We start from the raw sequence: 17,130 nt of genomic DNA on the forward strand, positions 1-17,130 counted from the left end.
ATTCGAGAACTATGTTGAACAGAAGTGGTGAGAGAGGGCATCCCTGTCTTGTTCCGGATTTTAGAGGGAATGCCTTCAGTTTTTCTCCATTCAGAATGATGCTAGCCTGAGGCTTAGCATAGATTGCTTTTACAATATTGAGGTATGTTTCTGTTATCCCAAGTTTTTCTAGAGTTTTGAACACAAAGGGATGTTGTACTTTGTCGAATGCTTTTTCCGCATCTATCGAGATGATCATATGGTTCTTATTTTTAAGCCTATTGATGTGGTGAGTAACATTTGTTGATTTCCGTATATTGAACCAACCTTGCATCCCAGGGATAAATCCTACCTGATCATGGTGCACAATTTTTTTGATATGTTTTTGAATCCGATTTGCCAGAATTTTATTGAGGATTTTTGCATCTAGGTTCATTAGAGATATTGGTCTCTAGTTTTCTTTCTTTGAAGTGTCTTTGTCTGGTTTAGGAATCAGGGTGATGTTGGCCTCGTAGAATGAGTTTGGAAGTTCTCCCTCTTTTTCTATTTCCTGACATAGCTTGAAAAGTATTGGTATTAGTTCCTCTTTAAAGGTTTTGTAAAACTCTGCTGTATACCCATCCGGTCCTGGGCTTTTTTTAGTTGGTAGTCTTTTGTTGGTTTCTTCTATTTCCTCAATTGATATTGGTCTGTTTAGGTTGTCTATATCCTCCTGACTCAATCTGGGCAGATCATATGACTTAAGAAATTTATCGATGCCTTCACTATCTTCTATTTTATTGGAGTATAAAGATTCAAAATAGTTTCTGATTATCTTCTGTATTTTTGAAGTGTGTGTTGTGATCTTGCCTTTTTCATTCTGTATGCTAGTAATTTGATTTCTCTCTCTTCTTCTCTTTGTTAGCATGGCTAAGGATTTGTCGATTTTATTTATTTTTTTCAAAGAACCAACTTTTAGTTTTGTCAATCTTTTCAATTGTTTCTTTTGTTTCAATTTCATTAATTTCAGCTCTGATTTTAATTATTTCTTGCCTTCTACTTCTTTTGCTGTTGTTTTACTCTTCTTTTTCTAGGATTTTGAGATGAAGTATGAGATCATTTATTGTTGGTTTTTTCTTTTTTTAAGGAATGAACTCCAAGCAATGAATTTTCCTCTTAGAACTGCTTTCAATGTGTCCCATAGATTCCCATATGTTGTTTTTGTGTTTTCATTTATCTCTAAGAATTTTTTAATTTCCTCTTTGATGTCTTCTATAACCCATTGATCATTCAGTAACCTATTGTTCATTCTCCAACTGATGTATGAATTTTCCTTCCTTCTTTTATCGTTGATTTTCAGTTTCATTCCATTATGATCAGATAAGATGCATGGTATTATCCCTACTCCTTTATATTGTCTAAGAGTTGCCCTGTGACATAATATATGATCTATTTTTGAGAAGGATCCATGTGCTGCTGAGAAAAAAGTGTTACTGCTTGATGTTGGGTAGTATATTCTATATAAATCAATTAAGTCTAGGTTGTTATTTGTTTTATTGTGTTCTATAGTTTCCTTATTCAACTTTTGTTTGTAACATCTGTCCAGTGGTGAGAGAGTTGTGTTGAAGTCTCCCATGATTATTGTATGGTGGCCTATTAGACTCTTAATTTTGAGAAGAGTTTGCTTGATGAACATAGCTGCACCATTGTTTGGGGCATATATATTTATGATTGTTATGTCTTGTTGGTGTATGGTTCCCTTGAGCCGTATGTAGTGTTCCTCTTTATCCCTTTTGATTAACTTTGGCTTGAAATCTATTTTATTTGATATGAGTATGGACACTCCTGCTTGTTTCCGAAGTCCATATGAGTGATATAATTTTTCCCAACCGTTCACCTTCAGTCTATATATGTCTTTTTGTATCAAATGCATCTCCTGTAGGCAGCATATTATTCGGTCTTGTCTTGTGATCCATTCTACTAGCCTGTGTCTCTTAATTGGTGAGTTTAAGCCATTAACATTTTGGGTTATTATTGAGATATGGGTTGTTCTTCCAGCCATATTTGTATATTTATGTTACTAAACATGGTTTGTTTTCCTTTTTGATTATTTCGCCCCCTTAACTGTCCTAACCCCCACTGTTGGTTTTCATTGTTCTTTTACATTTCTTCTTCATGTAATATTTTGCCGAGGATGTTTTGAAGACATTGTTTTCTAGCTGAAAATTCTTTTAACTTTTTTTTTATTGTGGAATGTTTTAATTCATCTTTTATCCTGAAGCTTAATTTCGCTGGATACACGATTCTTGGTTGAAACCCATTTTTTTTCAGTGTTTGAAATATATTTTTCCAGTATCTTCTAGCTTTCAGAGTCTCTGTTGAAAGATCAGCTGTTATCCTGATTGGTTTACCCATAAATATAATCTGCTTCCTTTCTCTTGTAGCTTTTAAAATTCTCTTCTTATTCTGTATGTTGGGCATCCTCATTATAATGTGTCTAGGTGTGGATCTCTTATGATTTTGCACATTCAGCGTCCTGTAGGCTTCTAGAATTTGGGATTCTGTCTCATTTTTCAAGTCTGGGAAGTTTTCTCTTATTATTTCAATGAATATATTGCTCATTCCTTTGGTTTGGACCTCTATACCTTTCTGTATCCCAATGACTCTTAAGTTTGGTCTTTTTATATTATCCCATATTTCTTGGATGTTCTTCTCATGGTTTCTTAACAGTCTTGCTGAGCTGTCTATGTTCTTTTCAAGTTGAAATACTTTGTCTTCATTGTCTGATGTTCTATCTTCTTAGTGTTCTACCTTGCTGGTATTATTTTCAATTGAGTTTTTAAGTAGGTTTATTGCTTCCTGCATTTCTAGGATTTCAGTTTGTTTGTTTTTTATTACCTTTATCTCCCTGTATAGTTGATCTTTTGCCTCTTGGATTTGTTTATGTAATACATTGTTGAAGTGGTCGAAGTGATCTTTCATTGTCTGATTTTTCTGTCTAATGTCTTCCTTGAGACTTCAGAACATCTTCAGCATGCATATCCTGAATTCTTTATCTGACATTCCATCTGCTGCAGCTATTACCTCTTCTAAAGTTGAGTTGACCTGCATTGCTTTTGGTCCTTTCTTTTCTTTTCTTTTCATATTGCTCGTGTTTCTTTCTGCTTAATGAAACTGTTGTGTTTTTAAATTTTTCCCCCTATGTAATTATGTTGCTCTTGTATAGTTGAAAAGTCTCCCTTGCAGAGGTGGGCGGCAGCTCTGCTCCTCCTCCAATTGGGGTGATCTGTCTACCACGCTGGTGGGCCCCTGGGACTGTTCTGCCGATCGGTCGCAGGTCTGCCAACCTTGGAGGCGCAGGCAGTGGCTCTGCTCTTCCCCTCCTCCAATTGGTATGACGTGTCTACCATGCCCGTGAACCCCTGGGCCTGTTCTGACGGTTGGTCACAGGTCTGCCTATCTTGCAGGCGCGGACGGCGACTCTGCTCTGCCCCTTCTCCAATTGGGGTGCCGTGATACCACGCCAGTGGGTCACTGGGCCTATCCAGGCGTGGGCAGCGGCTCTGCTCTACCCCTACTCCAATTGGGGTGATGTGTCTACCATGCCGGCAGCCTGCTGGGCCTGTTCCTCCGGTCAGTCGCAGGTCTGCCTACCTTGTGGGAACGGGCGGCAGCTCTGCTCTGCCCCTATTCCAAATGTGGTGATGTGTCTGCCGCGCCGGCAGGCCGCTGGGCCTGATCCGCTGGTTGGTCCCAGGCCTGCCTACCTTGTGGGTGTGGGTGGCAGCTCTGCTCTGCCCCTACTCCAATTGGGGTGTCGTGACTACCACGTCAGCAGGTCACTGGGCCTGTTCTGGGTGAGGGCCGCAGCTCTGCTCTTCCCCTACTCCAAATGGGGTGACGTGACTGCCACGCCGGTGGGCCGCTGGGCCTGTTCTGGGCTCGGGAGGCAGCTCTGCTCTGGCCCTCCTCCAAATGGTGTGATGTGTCAACCACACCAGTAGACCACTGGGCCTGTTCCGCCGTTCAGTCTCAGGTCTGTCTACCTTGCAGGCTCGGGCTGCGGCTCTGCTCTGCTTCTACTCCAAATGGGGTGACGTGACTGCCACGCCGCGGGTCACTGGGCCTGTTCTGGGCGTGGGCCGCGGCTCTGTTCGGCCCCCACTCCAGTTGGGGTGACGTGATACCACGCCAGCAGGTCGCTGGGCCTGTTCCGGGCGCGGGCGGCGGCTCTGCTCCGCCCCTTTGGCCTCCACAGTATTCAGCAGGACCCAGATGGAGAAGCAGTTTCTGCGGGTTCTTTATCCCTGCGCCAGAGCAGTTTCGGGAGCCAGAATTTGGCCTCTCCAAGCTTGGTGCATGCTCCAACAGGAGCAGGCTCCAAGAAGCAGTTTCCGCAGGATCTATAGCCCTGGGCCAGAGCAGCTCCGGGAACCGGAACTCGGCCGCTCCGGGTTCGGTGCGTGTTCCGATAGGAGCAGGCTCCAAGAAGCAGTTTCCACGGGTTATTTAGCACTATGTCTGAGCAATTTGTCTGCGAGATGCAGGCAAATGTCAGCCTGAAATTACCTCTTCTATAGCTGAAAGAGCTGCGATCAGTTGAAAACAGGGGTGGCGATGTCAGCTCTCCATGATGGTGGCCGCTGGCTTCTTCTGTGGTCTGACCGCAGTGGAGAACCGAAGTGGACCGTTTCCTTCGCCCATCTCAAACCCAGAATTCAGCTCTGAGCACAGCAAATGCACAGCTGCAGGAGCCTGCAGAATCAGCAGTGCTGTATCTCTGCTCCACTAGCTCATTGTTTCCCAGCGCGCGCCGCAGACTCGAACCACGGGGCAATTTGCTGAATAAGCAGCGTGACCCTCCGTACGACAGATCGCTCGCATTTGAGACCCCGAAGCTGATTCTCGTGGGATGAAAATCCTTCCACTAGGTTTTGGAGCACCCCAATTTTGCTGGAAATTCCTAACAAGGTAGCTTTTAGCCATTCTAACTCATTATTTTCCCTGACAGTGACGCGGTACACAGAGTTGATGCACTCCCTTCGCCACCATCTTCTCTTTTCCGTGTTTGTGGTTTTGTCTCATGTTCTGAGAATAGGTAGGAAAGGCAGTTTGTTTGGTTTTGAGTGGACTGTTTTTAATAAGTCATTTGACATGGAGAGTGTTTCTATGTCTGTGTATCTCACTTTTTCCGTCGTTGTAGATATTAGAAAAGTGAATGCATCAATGCATGTGTCCTGTCCAGTAGAAAGCATCCCATCACACATCCTGCCCAATTTATCAATGGACTGTGGCTTGCCTTATCGATTGGCAACACCTACTACTTTCCTTAGTTCCTGTTTTCTTCCTGAATTCTGGTCACTCTCCAGAATTGGCTCATGTTTTTTTGTCCAAGACATGTACCACCACCGAGCTCTGTGACATAGCCATGTACTGGATAGCTGAAGGGAATGGGGAGCATCTCAGAAAACTCAGATATCAGTGTGACCAGTAAAGTCTCAGTAGAGAAACCCTGCTTTGTTCCTTTTGCTTACCTACTGTTATGTTGACCTGAATGTCAGGAAGGTCTTTGCTTCAGGCCATCAGTTTGTTAAGCCTGAAGAAAACTGCTTTCTAATGGAAATTAATGGGCATTACCTGTGGCTCTTTGCTTAATTGCTTTAGAAAGGGATGTGTCTGAATCATCCTCTTTGCTCTGTGTGAGGCTGTGGCTTAGATTCTCAGCATCTGATGGATCTAAAGAAAGATCCCACGTGTGCATCCAAAACCAAAATGGCAAAAATTTCAGTCATTGTGGATGAAGCCTCATGCTTCCTCTGTAAGATTCCTGACCTCTATCAAGAAATAATAGGGATCCTTTGTGTCAAATGAGTTCTTCGAAGACCGGCAGAGGTGCTTGGGTTTTCACATGACTCCAAATCACATAAAGAATCTATACCTCACAGTCAGTAGGCCTCAAAATGGAGAAACAGAGCAGTATTAATGGCAGACCTATTTGATCAATCCTGGTTCACAGGTAGTGTGTCCAGGAAACCCTGACTTTAGGCAAATGAGGGGCAAGGGAACTTATTTAGGACACTGACATAGGCTGGGCCCCTTATGGAAACCTTCAGCCAAAGGTTATGATGAGTGTCTATATGGAAGAAGATGAGGGCCATGTGAGAGTGTTTTGGTTTTAATTGAACATGTTATTATCCCTAACCATACAGTGTTCCCTCAGTCTAAGTATTCAGAAGAGCAGGGACAGATTTGTTTTTACAATACAGGAATGTAAGGGATCTTCCACGTGCTGAAAACCTCAAAGGTCAATGCAGAAATGATCCCTGGAGAAGTTGTAGGCAGCTATGAAGGACCTGAGAAAGCAAAAGCCATCTTCCATGGCAAACAACCTGGTCAGAATGAAGGGTTGTGTCTGAATCAGACTCTCTCTTTTTAATGTAGAGGAGATGGACCAAACCAGGTTTAAGTGGAGAGCTGTTCCCGGGAGCCTATGTTTGGTATACCATTCTAACTTGTGAAAGTGTCTCAGGAAGTAGGGGCAGCCTCCATCTCATGGGACCCTTGGAAGCAACTGTTAGGACAAAGTGGTTGCCAAGGCAGTGACCTCATTCAGTTCCTGACAGAAGTGAACTGGCCTCACTTTCTTGGTGATGAAACTCTCTGAACTTGGTATCTAGGAAGCCAGGGACCCAGAGCCTGTCCGAGTCCTAGTCTCAGTGGTCTCACTTGTTTGGATTTACCAAGGACAGAGTCATTCTTTCTTCGTACCTACTTATGTGAGGATGGCCAAATGCCAGAAGTACTCTGAAGAGGGGCATTTCCTAAGAAAGCAGGTAGTGGCTCAAGGCTGGCTCCTGACAACTTCATAGAGTTGGCCAAGGCGACCAGATCTGAGGCAGTACAGGCCATTTTGGGGGTACACAGTATGGCTCACCAGTCAGAGGACACTCCGGATAGTCACAGACCTACTTGGGGGAAGGAGTTAAATTTGTTGGTTTGGGTGGGGTTTGTGGTTTTGTCTCATGTTCTGAAAATATATAGGAAAGGTGGTTTGTTTGGTTTGAAGTGAACTGATTCTAGTAAGTTTTTTGACAATGCGAGTGTTTCTATGTCTGTGTATCACACTATGTTAGTGGTTGTAGACTTTAGAAAAGAGAATGCATCAATGGATGTGTCCTGTCTAGTAGAAAGCTTCCCAGCATTCATCCTGTTCAGTTTATGAATGGACTGCGGCTTGCCTTATCAATGGGCAACACCTTATATCTTCATAAGTTCCTGTATTCTTCTTGAATTCTGTCCACTCACCAGAATAGGCTCTTGGTTTGTGTCCAAGATATTACCACCTCCAAGGTCTGTGACATGGCCATGTACTGGATAGCTGAAGGGAATGGTGAGCATCTCAGAAAACTCTGATATCAGTGTGACCAGGAATGTCTAAGTGGAGAAACCCTGCTTTGGGCCTTGTGCTTACATATTGTTCTGTTGCCCTGAATGTCAGGAAGGTGTTTGCCTCAGGCCAAAACATTTGGAAGCTTGAATAAAAGAGTTTTCAAATGGAAATGAATGTGCATTTCCTGTGGCTCTTTGCTTAATTTCTTTGGAAAGGGATGTGTCTGAATCAGCCTCTTGGCCCTGTGTGAGGCTGTGGCTTAGATTCTAAGCACATGATGGATCTAATGAATGATCCCATGTGTGCATCCAAAATCAAAATGGCCAAAACAGCAGTCATTGTGGATGAAGTCTCTTGCCTTCCTCTATTAGGGTACTGACTTCCATCAAGTAAGAATAGGGATCCTTTAGGTCAAATGGGTTTTTCAAAGCCCTTCAGTGTCTTGCCCATTATGCTTGGGTTTTCTCATGCCTCCAATTAACAAAAAGAATCTAAATCCCACAGTCAGTAGGCATCAAATTGGAGAAGCAGAGCAGTATTAATGGCACGCCTATTTGATCACTCCTGCTTCACAGGAAGGGCATCCAGGCCAACCTGACTTTAGGCAAATGAGGGCCAAGGCAGCTTATTTTGGAAACTGTCTTGGGCTGTGCCCCTCATGAAAAAGTCCAGCGAGATGTTATGATGAGTGTCTATATGGAAGAAGATGAGGGCCATGTGGGAGTGTTTAGATTTTAATTGTGAGAGATGACTGGTTCCACCTGGGTTAAATTCTTGTGTGATTCCCCTTAGAGACTCAGTTCTTAAACTGACCTCAGAGAAGTATTTCCATGAATTGTGTTAAGATTTAAGGAGGCCACGCATGAGAGCCACCCTTGGTAACTGAGATCTAGGCCCAGGGTGGCTTTACACAGTTCACTGGGAATCTCAGCCAGATAATTACATGATTTTATTCTGAAAGACTTGGCAGCCACATTTGAGAGTCAAAACACAAATGGACCTCACATTGTAGACCTCAATGGGCCTGGCTTCAAGTGACCTTTTGGCCACTCTTTGGGAATCCTTGCCTGTGTGAGTTCTCCAGAGCTTTAATTGAAATGAGCTTCCTCAACATTTAATGGTTTCTGAATGAATTGAAACCCACAATGCCTCCAACTTAATCCTTAAAAAAATGGTTACATAAATACCTTGAAATTTTTAAAATTCCCATGACCAGGTGGCACTGGAGAACCTTTGGATGTCCTGTTGCTGTTCATGAGTATACCAGACAGTGCCTTGATTGACTGGGTTTCCTGAAAATGGTGTAGAACAGAGATGCCAGGATGTGGGAGCCTGCTGAGTAGTGGGCCTAGAGCAGTGGTGGGCAGGTGTGTTATAAACATCAGTGGTACAGCCATGAGGATCTACCATAGGATTCCAAAGCATGTGACTGAATGGTGCAGCCAGCAGACCCTTCTATGTAAAGGCATCTTGTTATATGGAGAGGATTCAGGGCAATGTTCATAATCAGGTTGCTATGGTCAAGGGGGCAAGTTATGTGGATAGAAGCATCTTGGTGCATTCTCCTGCAGATGCTGACCCACTCACGTGACAGAACTTTCTCCAGCACTGTGTCCCAGTTGAACACCTTGTATTTCATGAAGAAAATACCAAACTCCCAGTGCAGCAGCAAGAAACACCATGAAAAGTGGAGGATGAACAAATTGCTACACAGTCTACAGGGGGAGACAATTAGTCCCCAGTGGCCACAGTTAACCTACAAAGAGAGAAACCAGCACTGCTGACTCATGTTCTTTGGAAAATAAGATGCCATGTCCTCCAGGTCACATAGATGCAGACCAAGCTTTGATGGTCTCACTAGAAAGAAGCTAAAAGACCTGAAAACAACATATATTTCAAGTGCCCAAACTCAGAGGCAGTTTCTCTGGAAGTCTTTAGGCCAGAAGAGCTCCATGTTTGTGGAGTGTTTACCATGTCCCTTACTTTTGGAAACTCCTCTACCACCTCCAAGGTTGTGAACTCCTGAGCATTTTCCATTGCATAAATGTATTCTCAGATTTTCTAATTCTTCTCCTCTAATTGGGACTTATTTGGGGCGAAGGTAATCTAAAGTCATTTTTCTGGATGAGAGTGAGAAGATTTTTGTGTAGCACATATTTACATACACATTGGATTCATTTTCAAAATTTCCATTTCAAATACTGAATCCCTGATACTAACCACTACCCTACTAGATTCTTAATACTAATCCTAATAAGAAGGAGTATAAAAACCAAAACAGAATAGAAATATAAGCAGTTCAACGTAGGCATGGTGTATTGTTGGACTTGCCTGTTGCATTATGTAGGCTAGGAGTTATAAATCTAGTCAATTTTCAGTTGAAATAGTTCTCCATGTATTTCTAAAGTTAACAAATATGTGAATTCCTGTCTCCCTTTCTCTGCAGACTATTCAGCACCTGTAATTTTATATGCACATATAGAATCCTACCTGGAATCTCACGTACATTCTTGTGAGGTGGCTTACTTGCCAGATACAAATTGTTAGAATAGTTCACTCTTCATAAACGCTGTTGGAACTGAAAATTCAACCAATGGGTGAATGTCCTATTTGAACAACTTTATACATAAATTCATGTTCAGTAAAATAAATATTTCTGATCTTTGGATGATATATATTTCATGGTCAATTTTGATTCGCATATATATTTCTACTTTTTAAAGTCGGTGTGTGTGTGCGTGTGTGTGTGTGTGTGTATATATATATATATATATATATATATATATATATATATACTCTCCAGATTTTTCAAAATATGAAATATGTGTCTTATTATACACTCCCTAAATTAATTCATATTCATGTATGTGGATTTATAATCAACTTTTCACAAGATTATTCTCAGGAATACTCAAACACCTGAAATACATATTTGTTTTCTAGTACTGAGAACTATCTTCAGTGAATGGTGCATACAAATCCTTATATTTCTACAGTAACTTAGCAAGTCTAATATCAATGCAAATAGATTCCTATGGGACATGATGTGTTTTTTGAAATTCATTTTTATTCAACACTGGTACATTGCGATTTCTTAAGTTTATGCACATCATAGGATATATATTTCCTTCACAACTTCGCAAATTTATAGGCATTTGTTTCATTTTCAATCACTTCCTGCTTCAGAACACATGTATTCCTCCATGTTTCTTGAATGGTCTTTTCACTAGACATCTTTCCAAACACACTATTTTCGATTTCCCTACTCACATTTGAAGCAAAGCTCACAACCCTTCATGATGAACCATAACCCTAATATTACCATTAGATGTATAATTGGTTTTAATGAATGTATGTATACCAATATAAGATTCACTGTATATTTTCATATATCAATTCAATCCATTATTTAAAGTTGTAACCAGTTATACTATTTATTCACAGTATGGTCTGTTCATGAATTATCTCTATACTCATAGACACAGGGTACATCTATTTGTACCCCCACTACTTATGTATACATCTTCACATTTTTGCTCCCAGAAATTGTGGAAGAAATACTCATGTCACCTGATCTACACATACATGTTATCACAGTAATATTCTGGAAACAAAATGCAAAGGTCACACTTATGATTGTACCAAAGCCTAAATGGAAAGTGAGCATGGATTACTAAAAACATTCCTGTCCAGGTAGCTAATGCTCTCCAATGTCAATCCTATTGGTGAATATGTATTTGTTTCCTCCTAAATTTTATACTCAACCTCAAGCCTGTTGAAAATGTCTAATCTTATCACGCACTTTATACTTTGCCTGATATCGTAATGTCTCTATTGATATCTGCTTTCCTACATATTTTCTCAGTTTATCATTGTGACTGACTCTTCACATGTGCTGATATTTACATTCACTCTAACCGAAACGCTATTGCTAAAAAAAATTTCGTCCAAATCCTATAATCACTATTCTTTCTAAACTTACCCAAACTCTTCCTATTCCTACCGACTATAGGTTTTTGACTGGATGTTCTCTTCGACATTCAATCATCCAAGGTACAAGGTTCTATGCCGTTGTATATGGATTAAACTGAGACATCTCTGAAGAATGTAATTCAAAGCTAAGTATCCCAATCAAGGTCCCAATGCCCTTCTGGGCTTCAAATCTTACCTAGATTTCTGTTTTCATACGTGTATTTTACCTATATATTCTTGTAAATATCGCACTTTCCCAATACCATTATTCATCACGCAGAATGATTTCTAATCCAAATCGAACCTGTTATTAACCCTAACCAAACACTGTTCCCTCAATGTAACTTTACAGAAGAGCAGGGACAGAGTTGGTCTTACAATACAGGAAGATATGGGATCTTCCACCTTCTGAGATCCTCAAAGTTCAAAGCAGAAGTGATCCCTGAAGAAGAGGTAGGCAGCTATGAAGGACCTGAGAGAGCAAAAGACATCTTCCATGGCAAACAACCTGGTCAGAATGAAGGGTTGTGTCTGAATCAGACTCTCTCTTCTTAATGTAGAGAAGATGGACCAAACCAGGCCTGTGTGGAGAGCTGTTCCCAGGTTCCTATGGTTGATATACCATTCTAACTTGTGAAACTGTCATAGAAAGCAGGGGTAGACTCCATCTCAAGGGAACCTTGGAAGCAACTGTTAAGACAAAGTAGTTCACAAGGCAGTAAACTCAGTAAACTCACTCAGTTCCTGAATGAAGCCACCTACCTCACTTCCTTGGTGAGGGAACTCTCTGACCTTGGGATCCAGAAAGACAGGCATCAAAAGCCAGTCACAGTTCCATTCCCAGTGGGCTCTGTAGTTTGGAATAACCAAGGACAGAATAAGTCTTCTTTGGTACCTACTGATATGAGAATTGCCAAATGCCAGGATAGCTCTGAAAAGGGGCATTTCCTGAAAAAGCAGGTAGTTGTTCACCACTGGCTCCTGACAACTTCCCAGAGTTTGGCATGGAGACCAGATCTGAGACAGGACAGGCTTTTCGGGGGAATATAGTATGGCCCACCAATCGGAGGACACTCCGGATAGTCACAGACCTACTTGAATGAAGGAGGTGCGTTTGTGGGTGTGTGTGTGATTTTGTGGTTTAGTCTCTTTTTCTAAGAATAGGTAGGAAAGGCGGTTTGTTTGGTTTGGAGTGGACTGTTTCTAGTAAGGCTTTTGACAAGGTGATTTTTTGCATGTCTGTGTATCCCACTGTGTTAGTGGTTGTAGACTTTAGAAAAGAGAATGCATCAATGGATGTGTCCTGTCTAGTAGAAATCTTCCCAGCATTAACCCTGCCTAATTTATGAGTGGACTGCTGCTAGCCTTACAGATGAGCAACACCTACTATCTTCCTAAGTTCCTGATTTCTTCCTGAATTCTGGTTACTCTCAAGAATAGGCTCATGGTTTTGTGTCCAAGATATGTACCACCTCCAAGCTGAGTGACATGGGCATGTAGAGGATAGCTGAAGGGAATGGCGAGCATCTCAGAAAACTCTGATATCAGTGTGTCCAGGAAAGTCTCAGTGGAGAAACCCTGCTTTGGGCCTTTTGCTTACCTATTGTTCTGTTGCCCTGAATGTCAGAAAGGTCTTTGCCTCAGGCTACACCTTTGTGAAGCCTGAAGAAAACAGTTTTCAAATGGAAATGAATGGGCATCACCTGTGCCTCTTTGCTTAATTGATTTGCAAATAGATGTGTCTGAATCAGCCTCATGGCCCTGTGTGAGGCTGTGTTGTAGATTCTCAGGACCTGATGGATCTAAAGAAAGATCCCATGTGTTCATCCAAAACAAAAATGACAAAAAGATCAGTCATTGTGGATAAAGTCTCTTGCCTTCCTCTGTTAGGTTCCTGACCTCCATCAAGTGAGAATAGGGATCCTTTGGTCAAATGAGTTCTTCAAAGCCCTGCAGAGGCTAGCCCATAGGTGTTTTGGTTTTCTCATGACTCCAAATCACATAAAGAATCTATACATGACAGTCAATAGGACTCAAATTGGAGAAGTAGAGCAGTATTTATGGCTGGCTTATTTGACCACTCCTGTTTCACAGAAAGGGTGTCCAGGCCACCCTGACTTTAGGCAAATGAGAGGCAAGGGAGCTTATTTTGGACAATGTCTTGGGGTGCGTCCCTCATGGAAACCTATAGCCAGAGGTTATAATGAGTGTCTATATGGAAGAAGATGAGGGCCATGTAGGAGTATTTTGGTTTTAATTGTGGTCATTTGTGTGGCTGATGGAAGAGATGCCTGGGTCCACCTGGGCTTGAACTCCGGTGTTATTCCACTTAGAGAAAGAGATCTAGAACTGACCTCAGAGAAGTATTGCCATGAATTGTGTTGGGATTTAAGGAGGCCACACATGAGAGTCGCCCTTGGAAACAGAGATCTAAGTCCAGGGTGGCATTTGACCGAGCACTGGGAATCTCCGCCAGGATATCACATGATTTTATTCTGAAAGATATTCTTCTACCACCTCCAAGGTTGTGAACTCCTGATCATTTTCCATTGCAGATATGTAGTCACATATTTACTAACTCTTCTCCTCTTATTTTGTCTTACTTGGGGCGAAGGTAATGTCGAGGCATTGTTCTACATGTGAGTGGGAAGATTTTTGTGTCATACAAGAAATTGTGTTTGGATTTTAGGAGGCCACGCATGAGCGTCACATTTGGAAACTGAGTTCTAAGCCCAGGGTGACTTTCCACAGAGCACTGGAAATCTCAACCAAGATATCACATGATTTTTTCTTAAAAAACTTGGCAACCATACTTGAGAGTAAAAACACACATGGTCCTCACATTGTAGACCTCAATGGGCTTGGCTTCATGTGACCATTTGGCCACCTTTGGGAAGTCTTGCCTGTGAGAGTTCTCCAAAGTTTCATTGAAATGACCTTCCTCATCATTTAATGGTTCCTGAATGAATTGAAATCCACAGTGCCCCCAACTTCAACCTTAAAAAATGGTTAGACAAATACCATGAAATTTTTGAAATTCCCATGAACAGGTGGCACTGGAGAACCTTTGCATGTCCTGTTGCTGATCAGGAGTATACTAGACAAGGCCTTGATTGAGTGGGATTCATGAAAATTATGTAGAACAGAGATGTCAATAAGTTGGAGCCTCCTGAATAGTGGGCCTAGAGCAGTGGTGGGCAGGTGTGTGATAAAACATCTGTGGTGGGACCATGTGGATCTGCCATTGACTTCCAAATGGCTTGTGACTAACATGGTGCAGCCTGCCGACCCTTCTATGTAAAGGCATCTTGTTATATGAAGAGTTTTCAGGACAATGTTCAGAATCAGGTTGCTGTGGTCAAGGGGACAAGCTATGTTGGATAGAAGCCTGGTTCTTGCAGTTCCCGGCAGACCATGACCCACGACACGTGACAGAACTCCCTCCAGCACTATGTGTCAGGTGAACTCAATGTATTTCATGAAGCAAATACCAATGTCCCAGTGAATCAGCAAGAAACAAGACGAAAAGTGGAGAATGAACAAATGGCTTCACAGTCCACATGGGGGGACACTTAGCCCCCAGTGGCCACAGTTTACCTACAAAGAGAGAACTCAGAACTGCTGCCTCAGGTTCATTGGAAAATAAAAAAAACAATTCCTTCATGTCACATAGATGCAGACCCAGCTTTGATGGTCTCACTACAAAGGAAGCTAAAGCTCCTAACAACAACATATATTTCAAGTGCCCAACCTCAAAGGCAGTTTCTCAAGAAGTCTTTATGCCAACAGAGCTCCATGTTTCTGGAGTGTTTACCCTCTCCCTTACTTTTGGAAAATGCTCTACCACCTCCAAACTTGTAAAAACCAGAGGATATTCCACTTTTCTAACCTTTCTCCTCTAATTATGTCTTACTTGGGGCGAAGGTAATGTCAAGGCATTGTTGTGGATAAGAGTTGGAAGATTTTTTGGTAGCGCATATTTGCATACACATTGGATTCTTTTTCTAATTTTCCATTCAAAATACTGAATCCCTGACACTAAATCATACCCTACTAGACTCTGACTACTAATCCTAATATGATGGAGAAAAATAACCCAAGCAGAATAGAAATCCATGCAGTTCAGAGGAGGCATGGTGTATAGTTTGACTTGCCTTTTGCATTATATAGGGTAGGAGTTATAAATCTAGTCAATTTTATGTTGACATATTTCTCCATGTGTTTTTAAATTTAACAAATATGTGAATTCCTGTCTCCGTTTGTCTGTAGCCTTTTCATCACATGTATTTTTATATGCACATATAGAATCCTACCTGGTATCACATGTACATTCTTGTGAGGTGGCTGACTTGGCAGACACAAATCATGAGAAGAGATCATTCCTCCTAAACGCTGTTGGAACTGAAAATTCAACCTATGGGGGAGTTCCGTAGTTGAACAACATTATACACAAATCCATGTTCAGTAAATTAAATATTTTTGGATCTGTGGACGATATATATTTCAACATGAATTTCGCTTGGCATATATATTGCTACTTTTTAATTTCTCTGTGTGTATATTTGTGTGTGTGTGTGTGTGTGTGCGTGTATCTATATATTATATATATATATATATATATATATATATATATATATATATATATACACTCTACAGATTTTTCAAATTTGAAATATATGTGTCTAATTTTACACTCCCTAAATTCATTCATATTCATGTATGTGGATTTATAACCAACTTTTCACAAGATGATTCTCAGAAATATTCATCCACCTGAAATACATATTGGATTTCTAGTACTGACAACTAACATCAGTGAATGGTGCATACAAATCCTAATATTTCTAGAGTAACTGACCCACTTTAACATCAATCCAAGTAGATTTCTATGGGACATTATGTATATTTTTTGAGAGAGAGAGAGAGAGAGAGAGAGAGAGAGAGAGAGAGAGAGAATTTTTTATTATTTATTTTTTAGTTATTGGCGGACACAACATCATTGTTTTGTATGTGGTGCTGAGAATCGAACCCGGGCCGCACGCATGCCAGGCGAGCGCGCTACCACTTGAGCCACATCCCCAGCCCCATGATGTATATTTTGACGTTCATTTTCATTCAACACTTGTACATTATTATTTCTTCAGTTTCTGCACATCATAGAATGTGTATTTTATCCACAAGTTAGCAAAATCATGTGCATTTGTTTCACTTTCAATCACTTCCTACTTCAGAACACATGTATTCCTTTATGTTTCTTCACTGGTCTTTTTATGAGACTTCTTTCCAAACACATTATTTTCCATTTCCATGCTAATTTTGAAGAAAAACTCACACACACTTCATGATAAAACATATCCCTAATGTTACCATTAGATGTATAACTCATTAGAATGAATGATTCTATATGAATATAAGATTTTTTATATATTTTCCGACATCAATTCAATGCATTATTTAAAGTGGAACCAGTTATATTATTTATTCACAGTACTGTCAATTCATGCATTACTTCTATATTCATAGACACAGGGTACACCTCTTTGTTCCCCCAATACTAATTTATACGTCTTCAAAATATTGCTCCCAGAAATGGTGGAAGAAATATTCATGTCACCTGATGTACATATACATTTTATCACATTTTGAACACAAAATGCAAAAGTCACACTTATGATTGTACCAAAGGCTAAATAGAAAGTGAACCTGGATTACTAAAAACATCCATGTCCAGGTTGCCTAATGCTCTCAAATGTCAATCCTATTTGTGACTACATATTTGTTTCTTCTTAAGATTATATATTGAAACTCAA

The sequence above is a fragment of the Callospermophilus lateralis genome, unplaced genomic scaffold (genome assembly GCF_048772815.1).
Source record: "Callospermophilus lateralis isolate mCalLat2 unplaced genomic scaffold, mCalLat2.hap1 Scaffold_261, whole genome shotgun sequence".
NCBI lineage: Eukaryota > Metazoa > Chordata > Mammalia > Rodentia > Sciuridae > Callospermophilus > Callospermophilus lateralis.